Source organism: Antennarius striatus, chromosome 14, assembly GCF_040054535.1.
Source record: "Antennarius striatus isolate MH-2024 chromosome 14, ASM4005453v1, whole genome shotgun sequence".
NCBI classification, from domain to species: domain Eukaryota; kingdom Metazoa; phylum Chordata; class Actinopteri; order Lophiiformes; family Antennariidae; genus Antennarius; species Antennarius striatus.
In genome coordinates this window covers 7123913-7142751 of record NC_090789.1, presented here as the reverse complement: position 1 = coordinate 7142751, position 18839 = coordinate 7123913, and the positions used below count along the sequence as shown (strand labels likewise).

Sequence of the window (18839 nt, the reverse complement as noted above, 5' to 3'; positions counted from 1 at the left end):
AATGTTAAGAAGCCAATTTGGGCGAGGAGACACAATTAGATATTTAATACATAGTGGCATTTTGAATATTAAACATGGAGTACAAAATGAACACTAATTACATTCAACCCCTTGTCAAACAAGTTCAAACAAACCACAGCCGAGTTTGACAGTTGAGTTTCCTGCACTGAGTTTCAAAGTTTAACACAAAATAGACAAAAACAAATATCTGGTGAGAGACTTTCCTTTCTAAAAACATTTTCCCCTTTCCTGAGTCCATAGTGATGCATTTGGTTTTGTCGGAGATGGTAGAGCTATTTTTCAACATTTTATTTTAATATAGCTTTTGTTTATATTGCTAACAGGAGGACATGTTATGTGATTGGACCATCCTGGGATGATTTAGTTCACATGCTTACATGTTACAGTGTTTATGGTCTTAGTATATGTATCACACGAGTGTCATACCAGGTAGTCAGCAGAGTTTTGAAAGACAATAAATAGCAATGCTTCACGTATATGTCTGCATGTGTGTGTGTGTGTGTGTGTGTGTGTGTGCATGTGTGTGTGTGCATGTGTGTGTGTGTGTGTGTGTGTGCGTGTGCACATGTGTTCAAGTGTGCTGACCTCACCAACACCACATGCTCACCTGCTGGACAGTCACCCTCGTCAACACCTCCCTCCTCTTACTCTCGCCTCCCCCCTTATCATTTGAGCTCCACAGAGACTCGTCTAATGACAGCGCTTGTCTATAATGTCGTCGTCACGGCTAGCGTGGATGTTTGTTGCTGTGTGTGTGTGTGTGTGTGTGTGTGTGTCTTTGTGTGCGCTCTGTGTGTGTGTATGTTTGCCCTATAATGACAGTGGCTGTCTATAATGACTCGCACTGGCAGGGATCATTTGGTCCTCCCTCTCTCCCACGTCTGCTGTCCCATGTCAACCGTGTCCGGGTGGACGATGATGTGATCTTTAGCCCCCACTGTGATCTATAGACTGGCATTTGGCTCAGAGAGCGTCCCTGGGCCTTGACATGAATCTTAAAGCTTACCACTGGTCTGCCGATATCCTCCCTGCCCGCCTTACGTCCCCCAACAATAAGTTAATGCCAGCCAGCGCAATATTCCGACAGGCAGCATTAGATACTGGAATGGCAGTTAACCACTGAAGTTCGAGCCCCTGTAGAGACAAGTATAGATGGTTTGTGTGTATGAATGAATGTATGAGTGTGTGGTGCTGCATCTTTTGTTGTTGTGTAGTCACTGTTGAATGTAAAGTACCCTTCATTTTCATTAGTTCTTGAATGTTTCTTTTATAGTAAAAATTTGAAAGTAGTAAAGAGTAGATACTTGTGTTGGTTTAGATTTATAGCATAAGATAAACATGATAAACAGGTGCACTGCTTATGATCAGGCCTTATCATATCTTTATTGCACCTCATTATTCTGCCTGTGAGCTGGCAGCAGATGTAGAAAAATTGCAGAACAAATGGGGCATTTAAAAAACAGCTAGTAGCAGCTAGCAGTTAAATCACAGAAGAAGAAACTTCGCCGAAAATGTTCTTTAGATGAGTAAGACACGCAAGGTGGTGGGCTATCAACCAACCAAAATGCTATCAGCATAACTACTTGCTTCCAACGACTAAATATGCTGGGTTCCTTTTTTAAATCTGATCTGTAGGGACGTACGCCCTCTACACATAATACTACATTTAAGAATATTCTGTTCTAAACAGGAAGAAATTATCATGTGAATTATTACTTTAAAACCTAGGTGGGGGAAATTGGGGTGATCCAAAACAGTATCTAGAGTTTCAAAGCATCTGCCATCCAACCCTCCCTCCCAGTTTACCTCCCTCTAAACGTGCTCCCATGCAACATAGGAAAGCGACTGTCTGCCACGTAGCACCCCTTCTAAGATAAGCGCAAGTAGAGAGTTTGTCATGTTCTTTAATCTCTTGCAGCTATTTCTGGCTAAGATTTAAACAAATCAGCAATTAATTTTGACTGCTGTGCATGTGTGCTTTCTGCTAACTGAACTTTAGTGCCTCAGGGGGTGACTGCCATAGATACGTCACTTATGCAGGTAAGTGTATAGATAAAGTCCTTTGGGGTTCCCGCCGCAGTAAAACTTCCCTGAGTTGATGTTCAAGTACCCTAACAAAGTTACTTTTTTTTTTTTTTAATGTCTGTTGACTGTGCTAACCATTTCCACATTTCCCCATGTGCGAACATAATAAAGAATGCACACGATAAACATGACCATTGATACTCACACCCATCATTGTGTTCTACTGGGACTGGAAAATTTTACTCCTCTACTTTGCTTGTGTAACTAGCCCACTAACAGTTCAAGGAAAATGTCTGAACAACCAAAGATTCTGGTTGTGTGGATCATTGCGCAGAAGTAGACAAGCAGGTAGGGCGACTGTTCATTTCATTCTGGCAGATCGTATTACAGTCATATATCATTTATGTGTATTCAAATCATATTTATTTAAAATAGAACACCTGATTCAGTAATTGAGATGTCACAAAAAGAAAAGGATTACTTGTTTTTTGTTTTTTTGTTTTTTTGTTTTTTTGTTTGCTTGTTTCTTATAGGTCTCTATTACTTCTATATCTAATGTAGGCCGATATGCCATTCGGTGTGTATGTTCTGGTTGCAGAGTGTATTCCTTAGAGACTGGCTGCATCCTCTCCTGCATTGATGTCTTATCAACATACCTGACAGCATGGATCTTCTTCCGTCTTCCCACCTCCTTTTCGTTCATCCTTGCATGTGTATCTCCACCTGTTCCGTTTTTAACTACAGTTTCTTTACATTTCCCATTGAATTCTCTCTGGTTTTCATTTGCCTTTCATTATCATCCTGTCTTTTGTATTCTCCAGCTTTGCTTCCCTCACTCTTTGTTATTTCTATCTCTGGGTCAATACTGTGTGTGTTGAGGAATCAGCAATTGCAGTTTCTGGATAAACACCCTTTTAGCAGGATTATCCCTGTTGTCCTAACAATATAAACCCTGGATTAGGTCTGATTGTCCAGGGACACGTGTGTACATGGTTGTGTGTGTGTTGTGTTAACTGTGCAGGTCCCAATTAATCCATGTAAGTATCTGAATGTGTGTCTATACATCTTAAATGTGCATTAAATCCATAGTTCCCTGGTTTCTTACATCTACAACATGGTATACAGGTTTTAAAACAGGCTGTCAAATTTTAAAAAAGAACAATTTTCCTTCAACAAAATGAATCGTTCAGCATCAGCGTATAGTAAATGGATCAAATGCATTTTCTTTCTCTTCAGTCAGGATCCCTGTTGTTTTAACACAGCTTGAGGTGAATATGTGGTTTCCTTTTCCCTCATGACTAATGTCTGTCTAAACACGTCCTTTGTCTTCCCTCACATGAAATAATGATAAAATGATTGTATCAGATAACAAAACCAACAGATATAATCTTAATAATTATTATTTTTGGAAAGGGATTTATCCAATGACAAAGATCAGAACCAAACGGTTTATAATTTTATTGTCAGTGAAGACTTAATGATGACTCATCACCATTCTGAGAGCTCTGGGTGACTAAGCTTTTGGCAGAATTTTGGCAAAGACATCTGAAAGGAAAGGTGGTGACGCGAGTAAGAGTGTGGCTGAGAGTCAGGCTGAGGTTTGCAGTGGTGATGAGGAGGTGAAAGGTGAAAGGTCAGCCCCCCTACTGATATCTGCTGGGCCAATGAGGCAGTCACGACCCGGTCATTGGAGGTTCAGGTGTCAGAGAGAGACGACTGACTGACAAGACCAAGCGGGACCTCTCCTGCCTCCGTCCCGCTTGGACCTTTCATCCCTCTCTCTCCTCATCACTCCTCCATGATCTAGCCCTCCCCAACGCTCAACTGCTACCCTCTACACAATCTTCACACTCTGCCAACCCACAGAACCCCGACTCTGTCATCCTCTCATCCGTCCCGCCTTCCTTTCCCCTCCGCTCACCCTCTTTTTCATCCCTTAAGCTAAACATTACCACAGGGTTTCACTCAGCAGGCCGCGCTGACGGGGGCAGCTCTCAGCGGGACTGCATGTCTTCAGTCGACCGTCATGCACTCACATGGCTTACATTAACACTCACCCAGAAATGTACACATATACATACTTAACATATATGCAGGCTGTTGGTAAGTTCCCTGCTCTGCGTTTCTAGTCATACAGAAACATTTACAGTTTTTGAGCTTGAGAAGGACCTGACAGATTTTTGTGCGTCTAATTTTTGAAATTGCTGTCATACCTTCTGAGCATTCTTCATTGTCCAACTTTACCCTGACTATGAAAGAAAGTCGTGATTGCTGGCAAACGTCTTTGTTAATTCAAGTTCAGGGCTGGTCTACCACTCCTCCGTCTCTAGAGATGGACCAGTTTGGACTTGCGTTGAGCTGAGGTTCTGTTATCGTAGACTAAACATCTATGAGACACTCAATTGTACCTTCTTGTTAATACATAAAATCAATAGAAGAACACACATATCATTGTTAGTGGATGACATTGTAGAATTGATTCCTAACTTTTCATCTTCACATTCAATTATGGCTTACTGTGATGCCAATAAATGCAACTACATATCAGAAACTGTTTTCCCACTTTTAGAATTTGATATTGAATGTCATAACAGCGGATACTCAGAAGTTATTGACTCCTTCAGACCTGGTTGCCAGCTAGAGCTGATAGATTAACCACAGCTGGCTGCAGGTCACAGGGTGGTTTCACTGCATCAAACCCCAGTGATGAATGGACAAAATGAAGCCCTGAGCTATTCCACCAGTGAATATGATGCATTTTTTGTTTATGCAGGAAAATGCTTTTGAGATCATTTGTTGCAAATAGTACTCAATAAAGCATAACCTTTTAATAATTCATAAAAAATATACACTATATTCCCATGACCTGTTCTGATCCCAAATATGCCCAGAAAGACTTTTTTAAAATTTTTTTTTACAATTTCTGTTTCAACACAAGCTTCAAATGCTCACTTTTAGTTGTTTGTGTCTATGGGGCATTTGAGGTGGTCTGTGTGAGTTTCACATGTTGAATAAGAGCATTAGCTACAAACTTCACCCAGAGCCCTACTAAAAGCTTTAATAGAATTCTTGATGGATTGAAATGCAAACATTTGACATACGTGACAGAGATAAATGTGTAATTCAGCAAGTCTTATACGCAATGTGCAATACTGACACTTTTTATTTTGTACAAAGAATGTAGTCTTAGTTTTTTTTACTATGCCGTGTGGGAATAATTTATATTCATAACCATGTCATGGACCTCACCCGTAAGGCACGGAGGAGCTTCTCATCACTCTCTTACTGTCTCATCATCGAGCCGGCCGGCTTGAAGGCATACCTGAGGACACGTGAGAGCCAGACACAGGCTCTAGCAGGTATGCACACTCAGACATACATGTTGGCAGGTGCAGGTTGTGCGAAGGGCTGTGAGTCATTCCTTCTGTGTTGCTTTTCATTAACTTGTCCAGTACAATCAAAGACTGTCATCATGGATGACAGAAGAAGAAATAAAGGAGAGGAAAGAAAAGGAAAAGAAAAGAAAAGAAAAACAAGGGAGATGGCTTCTTCTTTTTAAATATATGACTCAAGAATCTTCATCTGAAACTGAACTTCCTCTTTCCTCCTGATAACATTGTGTTTGGCCTTTTTTTTTGTTACCCTTGAAATGTCCTTTGACGAACACACAAATGCGTGTCTCACACACAGACCCTCACACACACACATGAAAAAAATGTAGCAATAAAGACAATTGTGCTCTGGGCAGCATACATTCTATGATACTAGCTCTTCATATAGAATGTTAACAGCACCTGCATGCTAACATGAAGGAAGTATCTTTGTTGAGAAACAACATTCTCAACAATGCAATCAAGGCATTTACACAAATGCCACACCTTAATGAAATAACGACAGAATACATTTACCCCACTGCATAAACCATTGGCTTATTTCCTTACTTTCGGGGGACGCGTCACTCTGCTAAAGGTTAAAGGCAAGATATTCTAATCAGGGACTCTTTACAGAACAGCCGCTCAATAAGGTCAACTGGTGTCAAAACATTCAGGTTGGAGGGTGGAATGTGTGTGTGTGTGTGTGTGTGTGTGTGTGTGTGTGTGTGTGTGTGTGTGTGTGTGTGTGCTGCATTCGTCTTCTGTTTACCTTTCAGTTGCTCTTGTGCCATTTTGTTTTCTTATTCTTGCTATTATTTATTTTTGGTTTTCTCTTTCACGCTGAGATATCATTATCATCACATCTCCCAGACGCACGCACACTCCCAGTGTAAAGCGCTGTTGTCTGATGGGGTGATCCGCCGCCCAATCGGATGTATTGATTATTGGGCCAGGAGAGGTTGGTGGAGCGGCAGCAGTAATTAGGGCTTTTTGGTGTGGATTAGCTGAGAGAAAAGGTCACACGCTCAACTTCAGTGGCAGGACCACAGGCAGGGGACAGAGACAGGGAGGGGTGCATGGGTGGAGGGGACGTTCCCCAAACATGATGAGCATCAGTCCCTGAGACATGTATGCAGTGATATATACAAACATGCAGAACTTGAAGAACAGATAGGTTGCAGGATAATACCAATTTTCTGCAAGATGAATATCAATTTTGTGGTATTACTCAAGATAAAACCATAATCATCATAGTAATTCCAGAGAAACATGGTAATATTGAAAATTGGACACAATTGTGTAGCTAGTTGCAGCATATGCCTTCATTTTGTCTTCAAAATAAGTTGGCTGAAGTTGTTCAAAGCTACTTTACAGATGGGAAAGTCGAAGTTGTTTCAAAAAAGATGTAGATGTCAAATATGGCTGAAGATTGGAAATCTGATCAGTCAAAAAAAAGAAATTCAGGCCATGGACTACGACAAAGTGATCTTACCTCTGTAGTCCACAGTCCATCATAGCTTAATGCTAGTTGTTAGCAGCCTAGCACAGATTTAGAACCAAACTGGCTGTTAAGTCTCATCATGTGTAGTGTCGATGCAGGACTTAACAACAAAGAAAAGGGCACAGAAAAAAGTATTAAATAAATAAAACTGTTCATTGTTACAATGATTGAAGAATTCATAATTGAGTTATTAATTAATTAACATATAACAACTTTACAATTGAAATTACTTCATTTTATTTGAATAACCCAATCTGACTAATTTGCAAAAAGGATTCGTTATAATAAATAAAAAGGTGATCCAGCTTTAGATGATCAAACCTTGGATTAAAAAAATTATCTTTTTAGGATTATGGGCGTTTTCACTGTGTCACTGTCACATGATATTTGCTTTGAAAGCATGTTCCTCTGGGCTTTACAATAAACTGTAAGTGTGACTTTTTTATAACCTATAGATTTACTCAAGCCAGCAAAATTATCATCTATATTTAAACGAACAGTAAAAATAATCAACTTGTGTATAAATAACGACTATGCAAGGTAGAGTATTTACAGGTACAGTACAAGACTGCTTGTTTGCAGCATGACTTCTTCACTGTATGGCAGGTCTGAGTGTATCTTACAGGTCATGACCCACCCAAACTATGACCTGGACTAACAGGTCTGAAGAGCTGCAGCACAATATGTCATGTCTTTTCTCCTTTTGTTTCTTTTCTCCTTTTTGCTGCAGGTGGAAAATTCCTCTATCTGCGTTTGTCGGAGCTAAGGAAAACATTTTCTTGGCTGTGGCAGAGGCAGTACACATTAGAAACATTACGTTAGTGCAAAACTAATATAAAACCTCAGGCGATGCTTTGTGTCTCACTGACGATGCATTACTCTTTCTTTTCTCTTTGTGATTGTTGTAGTCTATGCCTTTGAAAAAGTAATTTATTTAAGAGCTGCACTTTGTCTTTGAGAACATATTTTTGGTGTTAGCATTGTCACTTGTCTGCATTATACATTATGCATTGTACATCCCACATTATATATGTTTTTGCTATGCGTCTGCAACCATGTGGAACCAATTGTTTTTTAATTTTAGAAAAGGCCAGTGTGAATGATTTAGAAGGTGTCTGCTTGTCCGCATTTACTGAAACAAGCTCTCCTCCTTCAGAGAGAGAAGCAGCAGCAGCAGCTGTGGCAGATTTGGGAGCGCTTCTCTTGTGCTAAACTGCAGCACCCCTAGTGGTGGACAATGGAACATACAGTGGGGGGATGGGGGAGGAAGTGTGGAGAATCATCTTAACAGGTGGAGACAAGTGTCAATTGAAGGTTGTGTTTCTCCATGGAAACAAATCATGTATGTGTTTTAAGCATGAGAGACAATCTTTTTTCTTTTGTCTTATCACAAAACCGTGCATGTGAGCCCACGTGTGTTTGAGTGCAAAAAGAAAAGTATATGGCTCATTGTGTGTCCACTTACACAACCTGCCTCAGATCATGTGCTTTCAACTCATTCTATGTGTGAGGCAGTATGTATGATTTATAAATACCAAGAGAGGGTCTGAATATATGTTATGTTGCGTGATAATAAATTACATATGTAATCGAGAGACAAATGGTTAGATCCAAATGAACCGTGAGTCCTCTCAGAATCCACAGCAGACTGTCTTTGCCTTTCAAGATGAATGTGAAGATGTTGAACAAAGATGATATCCATCTGTATTTGTCTCTCCAATGCTTGAGGAAAATGCAAGAAAACACTTTTGCATGTTTACATTACCTGGGGAAAGTAGATAGAATTGTCCAATCATATAATCATATAATCCAATGTGTACCTGAAGTGAATAAAAAATATATCCACACTCATCAGCTAATATGTAATACTTAAAGCGCCAGGTTGTGTCGTGGATGAAGACTTTGTTGAGACTATTTTGCTTTTGAGACAAAGGTATGTAGCACTGATGCTGTTTGCCAGTGCAGGATCTATTGTCATGGTGCCCTGGTCATGTAAAGCTAACATTATATATGATACGCTATAGTAGCAGGATAGGCAGGGCATCCACAGTCTATCCGGATTCTGCACAGCTCCTGCATTACAGAGTTCACTAGAGGGTCAAAAGTGTCACCACATACATCACTGCTGTAGCAGAACGGCACACACCGTTGCCATGGTGATCTGCCATTTTTTTTTCCACTGCTGTGCTAAGCCAAACAGTGGTGGGTGGGTGCAGAGATACAAGAAAAGACAAAAATGAATGTGTGTCCTGTGTTGTGTATGTTTCAGAGTGTGTGTCTGCAAAAAGGGAGTGTGTTTATTTGGCCAGTTGTAATTTGGTTACCGCAAGAGAGACTTGTGTGCCCTCCTTGTTTGGTCTGACTATCTGTGGTCTCAGCTGTACTCATCAGCAATCCTGTGCAACAATAGCGAAGGTGCCCACGGTGGGAGCTGCACAGCATGATAAAACTGGTAAAATGACGGTGTCAGAAGCTTCATTGAACATAATCAGGCTGTGGTGGATGGTCTCGGCTGCTGGGTTCGGGACCATAAGTCTGGTGATTAAACATGCATAGGGTGAATCCTTCATCACAGGGCGAAACAAAGCCGCCCTGCCTTCCCCACGTGTTTCAACATCGCCACGGAAAAAGGCTGTTTCCCTAGCAACCAAACGGTCTCTCTTTGTCACAGGAATGGAGAAGAAGGAGGAGGCAGGCAACGGAGTGGGGGCTGAGTGGAGGCATCACAGTCCGCGCTGACCTCCACCTGACCTCTACGTGAACACGCCGTATTGGTTCGCTGCTTTCCTGGAGGGAGCAACGTGATCGATCAATTTTGATTAGATCTATCTAAACATCTGTTTTTAAGTTTGACACATAATCATAAATGCACGCCCAAAGTTCCTGTTGTTTTATTAGACATTTATACAGTATCCTATACTTTTTGAAATCCAAAACAGCAAGAGGAAGGACAGTCGCATGGGTTGTCATTCCTTCATTTTGACAGATGGCACTGCCTACGAGTTTTCTAAAATAGTCAACATCTTTTTTTTTTTTACAGCCCCCCATGGTGGGTTGTAGGGAAAGTGAAGGTGAAACAAGGAGAAGCATAAAAAGCTCTTAGAATAAGAGAAATGACTCAAGGCGAGGAAATTGCGGATGCAGCTCAAAAAGCATAGTGGTGAGAAAAAGACAATGGCTTGTTAATATCGGCAGCCAGCAAAGGGGAGGAAGCGACACAAAGTCAGTCGGCGCTTTTATGTCGGTTGGGGCTCTCGGTAATGTTAACCTAGTGTTTCCCTAATGGGCTTAATGACATATGGAGCACAGATTGCAGCAGGGGAAGGCTCACTTTGAAAGTACTGTCGCCTCCCTCAGGGCTTTGCAAATACTACATTATGAAGATGCGGTGACTAATGACACAGGTCATATCTGGTGAACTTTAATGGTTTTCAAATGATAACTGAGAGGATCTTTAAATGACCTCAAACATCTTTTTTAAATGGCTCTCAACAGGTGCGATACTTTCTTTCTCAATTTCTGATGATCATTATCTTAAACACCACATCATGAAATGCCTTCTTTTCTAAATTCTCACCACTGGCCTGCATGACACCTCTCTAAGAATCTCCCAGTGGCATATCACCCACCATTTTGTTTCAATTTGTTCCCATCACTGATATCTCTTCCTCCTCTCAGCTCCTTCGGTCTGTCCACATCTCGCTTGTCATCTGGTCATCATCTTCTCCTGGACTGTTACTGATGATATCGGTTTTCTGTTGGCTTTACGGTTATGGAAAGTGGAGCTAATGGGTTTTCAAATGGTTTATTGTGAATGCAAACTGTCAAGAGGGAAGAGATAGGATCAGATTTGATTAGGGACTACAGTTGCAAACTGAAATGTATTTAAAAAGGCTGGGAGTCTTGTTTGTGTGGCTGCCTAATAACTTCAAGAAAAAAAAATCACAAAGTATACTGAGACAAAATTTACTACCTTGCATCACCCTTACTATGTGCCCTTTGATCAACTTTACTACTAGTATTTTCTCCCTTCCCCTCTCGCCAGTGCAGAGAGCAACACTGCCCCTTCAGGCCAAATGTGGTCAATGCAATGCTCTCTGGCAGATGAATGATGTCAAACAGACATATTTATATTCATTTAGGACTGAGGAGGAGGAGAACCCATCTGTAACGGATGTGATAGGAACCGCCATGTGTGAGTGTGTGTGTGTGCGTGAGTGTAGACACGTTTGTTTGAGCATGTGTTCCAAGGTTTCCATTGTTTGTGATAAATGAATCGTGCTTTTGTGTGAGTTTATGCCGTGTTTGTCAATTTGTGTGTGTGAGAGTTTGTATTTGTACGTGTTTACAATGCGTGTGTGTGTGTGTGTGTATGTGCGCGTGTGTGTGTACGTGCACACGTCTTCGAGGTGAGGTCATTCCCCGGTCACCCGTTCAGTCTGTGTGATGAATGAAGAAGAGAGGTGCGGCAAAGCCAGAGAGATTTGGGAGAAACATTGTTCTATGGGGTTAAAAATGATCCTATGTTGTGCCAGAGGGGAATGTAACAAGAAAAAAAAGAGAGGAAAAAGAAAAGGACGGCTGCCACTTAAGTTGATGTTCATCATATCTGATGTGTAATATCAAGCTCGGCAATGTAGTAAACTACTAAAATATTAATATCAGTTATTTGATGCAAAGTATCTGAACAAAGTAGTTGAAATTAGCTCCTATTATGTTCATTTCTTTTTTTCCTACTGGTGAAATGAGAGGGAAGTGGTTGTGTTTGGTTTGGATGACAGGCTGATGGGGTCAAAGGCATCTGACTCAAACAGGAAGTATCAGGTTGCAGTAGACAGGAAGTTGGTCGACCAAACAGGAAGGACTCAATTCAGAGGAGACTACTGAAAGCTAGCATCGGTCAGCGTCTGACAACATGAGGACAAGACATAGATATGTATAAATGTATGTACAAGCATTTGTCTTATTTATGGCTTAAATATTTGTACTGGGTTTTTTTTTTGCTTCCATAATTTGCATGAAATCGACATTAACTTGTTAAATGCGACTTAAATATGTTAATCAAATATCACATTTTAAATGAATCTAAATATTCATACTCATGTTTCTACGGAAAGATCCGTACTTGTTTTTTTTTGTCTGGATGTCGGCTTGATAAAGGTCAGCTCTGATCTGAGGAACTGCTGAGGATGATGCGTTTGAATGTGTGTGTCTGTGAATATGTGCTTAGGAAAATGTGGTCAGGCAGAAGTGCATTGTGGGATCGATGTCCACACCTCATCCTAAATTATTCATCCTGTCAACCGGCCTGTCCACCATCGCAGTGGAAACCGCTGACCAAGAGCTTTACCCCCATCCCTACGGATTCACCTCTTCATCCCCTCCTTGGCCCTCACTTCCTCCTCTCTCTCTTTCATTATCTCTTCTCAGATTTTTTCATTTACCAACTCTCACTTTCACTTCTTCTTTCAGCCTTCCTCACCTCTCCGGTCTTTTCATCTGTCTATTGTTTTCCACCATTTGTCAGTATATCTGTCTTACTCATTAGTCCTGATCTCCCACTGACTAACTTCCTATTTATTTTGTTCCCATTTTTTTCTTCCTGTTGTTGTCCTCGCTGACATTTTCTCCTCTGCTATTCCCATGTTGCTGACTAAGATTATAATGTGTTGGCTTTGTAGGCTGTTTATGTTTGTGTCTTTGAAGATTGCCCCAGTGGCCTTTTGGAAGACAGCCATAATCCCGGTGAGTCGCCAGAGTTGGTTAAGTGTGTGTTGTGTGTGTGTACATTCATCCTTATACATGTGTGAATGCATGTGTGCATGTGATCAACTCTGACTGCAGTGTGTGTGTGTGTGTGTGTGTGTGTGTGTGTGTGTGTGTGTGTGTGTGAGGGTGCGAGTCAGTAATTGTGACATGGCTCATACATCATGGCCACAGCCCGTTTGATTACAAGCGGAGGGGCTCTGTGATTAATCGTTGGATTCAGCTTCCTGGCTCGAGGTGCGACACTTGGTCACAGAGCATCTGTACTGGCACACCCCCGTAGCCCCACTGGCTCGCTCCAGCGTACCCCCATACTGCCCACATCTTTTACACACAGCCACACATGGGTCCGATTGCCCCTGCCTTGCTCTTACTTCCTCCCCAACACTCCATTACCTTCTACAATCCACTCCTCTCTAACATCACAGTTCTTATCTTTTCCTTTTCTTCCTCATCAGCTTTGCCTCCCCCATACCCCTCTGACTCCTGTTATATCTTAGCTCAACTGTCCTACTCTAATCCCTCCACACCTTTACCACCAACCGTATATCTTGTCTTTACCACTTTGAACTCTCCACCTCTGTACTCCCTCATGTTGCTCCTATCACATAACCTTTCCTTTTCAAGCCATTTCAGTGCGACCCACAGATTCTTATTAACCAAAGTCTTGCTGTTTTGATCTTATCACCTTTAACCTTGTTGTTTCCCCCTTTCACAAAAGCTATGACCCATCTGTTCTCTCTTTTTTATATACCAGCCACACCAACCCTTTTCTTGAATCCCTCACACACCCATACAGTATATTTATCGTTACACAAAACATGCACAAACTCACAATCTTCACTCCCAAACAAAAAGCCTCAACCGTACTTAAGTCTCGGCATTTAAAAAGGATCTGTTGCCCTCTCCACATGCCAGCTGAGATCATGTGATTCCCCGTGGCCCAAAGCACCCATTAATCCTACATGCTAGCAACCTTGAATCTAAGCAATTGCCCTTTTGTGTGTTCTATATGGTACCATCAACATAACAGCTGTAATTGTATTTATGGAGGCTTTTTATCCAGGATTTGTGCTGCAACATCTTAAGTCAAGTCTTAATGCATTTTTTAATGAGGATCTATTTGTTTGAATCATCCTTCTTTCAACATGTACCTCAAGCACACATCATGGTTTTATATCAATTATTGTTATTATAAGAGTAAAAACAAAAATCATCTTTATGATATTAGTCACATGCAGGAGAATATTGAGGAAAGTAAACAGCAATTCAAAAGATACACAATTTTACAAAAAATTATCCAAAAAAATTTATCAAAACAATGCGATTTGATCGAAATAGGTGGGGACTGTAGCTTTTAGCATGTGTTACTTTCTAAAGAAGTGTTCATAGTGTAAAGTGTGTGTGTGTGTGTGTGTGTGTGTGTGTGTGTGTGTGTGCGCGCGCGCATGCGCAAACAAAGATATTTAGTATCATCAACTTTAAGAAAAAAATTATAACAGTGAATCATATATATTGAGCACAAAACAAATTTGGGAGATGTGATAGTGGGAGGACGATGAGGATGATGGTTGAGGTAGTGAGATGTGCTGAATAAAAGTCAATGAGGAAACAAAGGACGAGAATCTGAGAGTGAGCAAGCAAGCCAGTCAGAAGCAGACACTGTGTGTGTGTGTGTATGTGTGTGTGTGTGTGTGTGTGTGTGTGTGTGTGTGTGTGTGTGTGTGTGTGTGTGTGTGTGTGTGTGTGTGTGTGTGTGTGTACGCGGTCCCCTGGCACTCACCTCCATGCGGTATCAGGATGAGGGATGGTCCTGCCAGCGATCAGCCCAGGCCTGGACTCAAACTCCGCACAAGGATTCCCTGCTGAAACCATTAGTCTGGGCATTAAACACCATTAGAGCACACACACACACACACACACACACACACACACAAGCACGCACACATGCGTGCACACTCACACACACTCAGAGAATAAGTGCTTTATCACAACCGTGCGCTCACAAATATACACTGATATATACTGATTGCATGAGTGTGTAGTTGACGCTTGTACACGCTTTCACAGATGAGTTCCTGCAGGCGCACTCACACACATCAGTAGAGCAAAGTGGAGGAGAGTGATTGCCAGATGGATTGGTTGAAGATGAAGGTAGAAGAACAGCAGGAGAGAAAGTAGGATGATGAAAAAGACAGACCGGGGAAATGAAGAAGAGGATGGGAAGGTTTTGAGAATCCATTTTCCCTTTAATGTCTCATTTTTCCTTTAATAATCTTCTCGACTTGCCTTTTCTAATGCATAATTAATTAATGACAAGCAAGAAATTAATTTCCTAAATGTCAGGGCTTTGTTTTTTTCAGATTTATTTCATCTTTCACTCTCACTGTACATGAATGGGTTTTATAAATCTGCATGTGTGTTTATTACCTGTGTCAGTGTGGATGTGCACGCTTATGTGAGTCTGGAGCAAGACTGTCCCCTGTGATCCAGGTGTAATTGGGTTAGTGACAACCAGGACAATGTGACACCTGCATGTCTCAGCTGTGCATCTCCCCATTGAACTGGCCTGGAGTCAGCTGGAGCTCTGTCTTTTTGGACTCGCCTGAGCTCAAATGGGACTGATCCAGGGTTAGAAACTCCACTAGGAACAACAAAAATAGTCACAGGGTTTTGTCAATGCTCCCTCAAATTAAAATAAACATGTCCATTTTAAAGGATGTCAACGGCACACATGTACAAAAGTTTATTGAAAAGTTAAATAAGAAAATGACAACAGTAGAAGATGTGATTATATCCAGAGTAAATGAAAAACGAAAAAAGCGAGGCATCGCTGTACTTGGAGGCAGTCTGTGACGCTACTAAATACACTGAGACATGCACAGCATGTCTCAGGAGAAATGTATGGCTTTTTTTCATATATAAATTTTGTGGTGTCTTGCTTGAATGGCCGTACTGCCCCCAATGACTTCCAGCGGTACTGCTCTATTTCATCTGTAAGTTTTTAGGTGACATGAACAAAAGTAGACAAATCCAGTATGAGTGAAGTCTCCGACCAAATATGTATCTGTCTTTATTTATGGAAATGAGAAGCATAAGGGAGAGGGGAAAATGTAGAAATCAGGAGAAATTTGCATACATTCGACCATTTAAAAAATACGAATATTAAAAGTAAATTACACAACGGATGCTTTATCTATCTATCTATCTATCTATCTATCTATCTATCTATCTATCTATCTATCTATCTATCTATCTATCTATCTATCTATCTATCTATCTATCTATCTATCTATCTATCTATCTATCTATCTATCTATCTACTAATCCATCCATCCATATTTATATTTCTGTTTATGTATATATTTACTTGCCTGTTGTGAAAACCATCCTAGTCTTTGTCACTTGACTTCTCACAGACTTCTTCACATCTGTTGCACATTTGCAGTTGTTTTTTGTTTTTTCCCCCATTTCCATGCAGATTGATGGGTGTAGTAATGTGAAACATCATCTCATCAGCCAATATGCTTTTGTGATTAAATGTGAAATGAAGAGATTAATTCAAGCATAAAATGAAAACAAACGAATTATTTCTTTAAAAAAATAATAATTTCCAAACAGATGTTTGAGATTTGGAATGAAACTTCACCCAAGTAAAGATTTTCATTTGTTTGAAAGGCACCTTGTGCCTCAAGAATTTATGTATCACACAAACATGCAGAAAGTAAACACCGCTCTCCTGGGTGCCCTCCTCCTCTCATCAGGCAGAACCTGCGATCACAGACTGATATCATCACGCAAACATCTCCCTGTCACATCAGATTTCTGTGGCCCTTGTCGAAGGACTGTCTCTCTAGGCCCGAGTGGCGGCAGACCATGCTAACCAGCGCGACGCTATCGGAAGCTAATAAATCATCTGAGGTTTTATTTCAGATTTATTCGGACCGTAATGAAGACGCGACGGGCCCCGGGCTGTAACCGACGGCGACACAGTGACACTGATGAATGGCTGAAGGTGTGTTCTCTACAGTTGGAAGGAAAGGGAGGACTGTCAAGCTGCAATGGTGTGTGTGTGTGTGTGTGTGTGTGTGTGTGTGTGTGTGTGTGTGTGTGTGTGTGTGTGTGTGTGTGTGTGTGTGTGTGTGTGTGTGTGTGTGTGTGTGTGTGCAGAAACGGTCCTAGGATTTACCCAATTTTGGGGCCAAGTATATCCATAATCATTTTCTTATTCAGTAGATGTATACATACATTTATTTCCTTGTTTGGTCCCATACTTGGACACACATAATACATTTTGCAAAGACAGCGTTTTTTAAGCACACAGGTGTACTTCAGGGGCCAGTCAGATTAGTGCTGGGGCCAGTCCCCCTCTGGATCACTTTGTTTTCAATGATCTGTTAGATCAAGCATAACTTACCATCAAATAAAAGATTATTACTTTTCATGGGGACCATGTGGATTCTAGTAATAGAAAGTATTTATGTATATTATCTTCACTGTCCTCATCCTCATCATCATCATCATCATCATCATCATCATCATCATCAACATCATCATCATCATCATCACAGTTGTTGCTTTTATCTTTATTCTCATCATCACAATCAGACCTGTGTCTTACCCTCGCTGTGTATGCATTGCTATCTCTGTGCTACCTAATTTCACCGAGTCTGTATTTTTACAGCGCGCGCTCTGTGTCATCGCAGTCCTCTCTGTCAGCCAAGGACAAATCGACTGATCCAACTCAATGCTTCAAGTCTGGCAGCTCCCAGTCATCTTGTCAATCAATGAATCCATACGAAGCTCGTCTCACCCGCACCTGACATAGTATGGCACAGCATTTTCTGAAGAGCATGGAAGTCATAATTACTGCACCATAACTCTGCTTTGTCTGCGACAACACTAAGAGAGTAAGTTTCATCAAGATCTGCACCTGAGTTCTGAACGATAGAGACATAGCCAAAAAAAAACAGATTAAGTGAACACACGGGACTTAAAAATTAACTAGTATTTTGTTTGACTCAAGTTTAGAAAACTTTTTCTCTATTCCAAAATTGGTTTCATCTCTATGAGACATGATTTGCAATAATTCTCAACAGATGGATTTGATCGCTCATAAATCAGATAGACAGTGGTTTTGAGTCTGAAAATATATCTTTTAGAAAATAATGATGACTTCATCCAACTAGTCCATGCCAAACTAACTGGACCAGCATAGAGATTGGGGAGAAAATGAAATCTGCAAGAGCAACATGACTGGGATTGTGCCATTGTTATGTTGGATAAGGTTCTGGAACTCCTGGGATGAGCTGCTACATAAACCCCATTGGAAATCTGTGGTGTTGGCTGAGTGAGCAAGTGCGACAGAAGGAACATCTTCAACAGACACAGCAGCGACTCCGGGCAGCTCTGTCTGAAGACTGGGCCACTGCCTGGAGGATGTGCTAGTCCATGAGGAGGAGGATTACTGCTGTAATCAATGCTGATGAGAGACAGAGTTCACTGGCTCAGTAAAATGTGCACTTGTGTTGCTTGAGATATTTATGATGCATACATTTTTGTGTTGTTTTTCATAAATGTAATTGTTTTTGTTGCTGGTAAAATTAAGATCATCAGTAAATCATTAAAAATTGATAACTACACTGACTTTTTTAAAAATTCTTGGTCTTTTCACTGGACCAATCACAGCTGGAAGAGACAAAAAAGTATGTCACGAATTGGAAATACTTCTCTGCTGCTGTGAGAAAATTCAGAAATGTTTTGTGATACATAAGTGTTTAAGTTGCAAAATATTATCCCGAGCATGGAGAGAACATTCCACAGAAGGGTATGACATTCAGAGAGGCTTTTGCAGCTGTCTGTGAGAATAATGTTGCGCACCGTAATGCGAGTGTGTCTTCGCTCCATCACCCTGTCTCTCTAATTACTGCTGTTTGTCCACCGTGAGACAACATGAAAGCATTTGGTTTCTCTGCTTGACAACCGCCACGAAAGGACAGATAACACACTCCTACTTTACACTAGACTGGCACCATCTCTCTCCTTCCATCTTCATCACGTCCTCTCACACACTCTGTTACACTCCTTCACTCTGCCTCTTCATCCCCTTTCTACTCCTCTACAAAGCTGTCACTCACTAGATGCAGAAATCT

At 41.0% G+C, this 18839-nt stretch overlaps 1 long non-coding RNA gene across 1 annotated transcript; it reads left to right on the top strand.

Annotated features, from left to right (window-relative positions):
- The first annotated feature begins 11784 nt into the window (after window positions 1-11784).
- LOC137607826 (uncharacterized) lies at window positions 11785-18231 on the top strand. Its single transcript, XR_011038042.1, has 3 exons — window positions 11785-11865; window positions 16621-16702; window positions 17372-18231. It is a non-coding gene; the product is annotated as an uncharacterized lncRNA (long non-coding RNA).
- The last annotated feature ends 608 nt before the right edge of the window (window positions 18232-18839 follow it).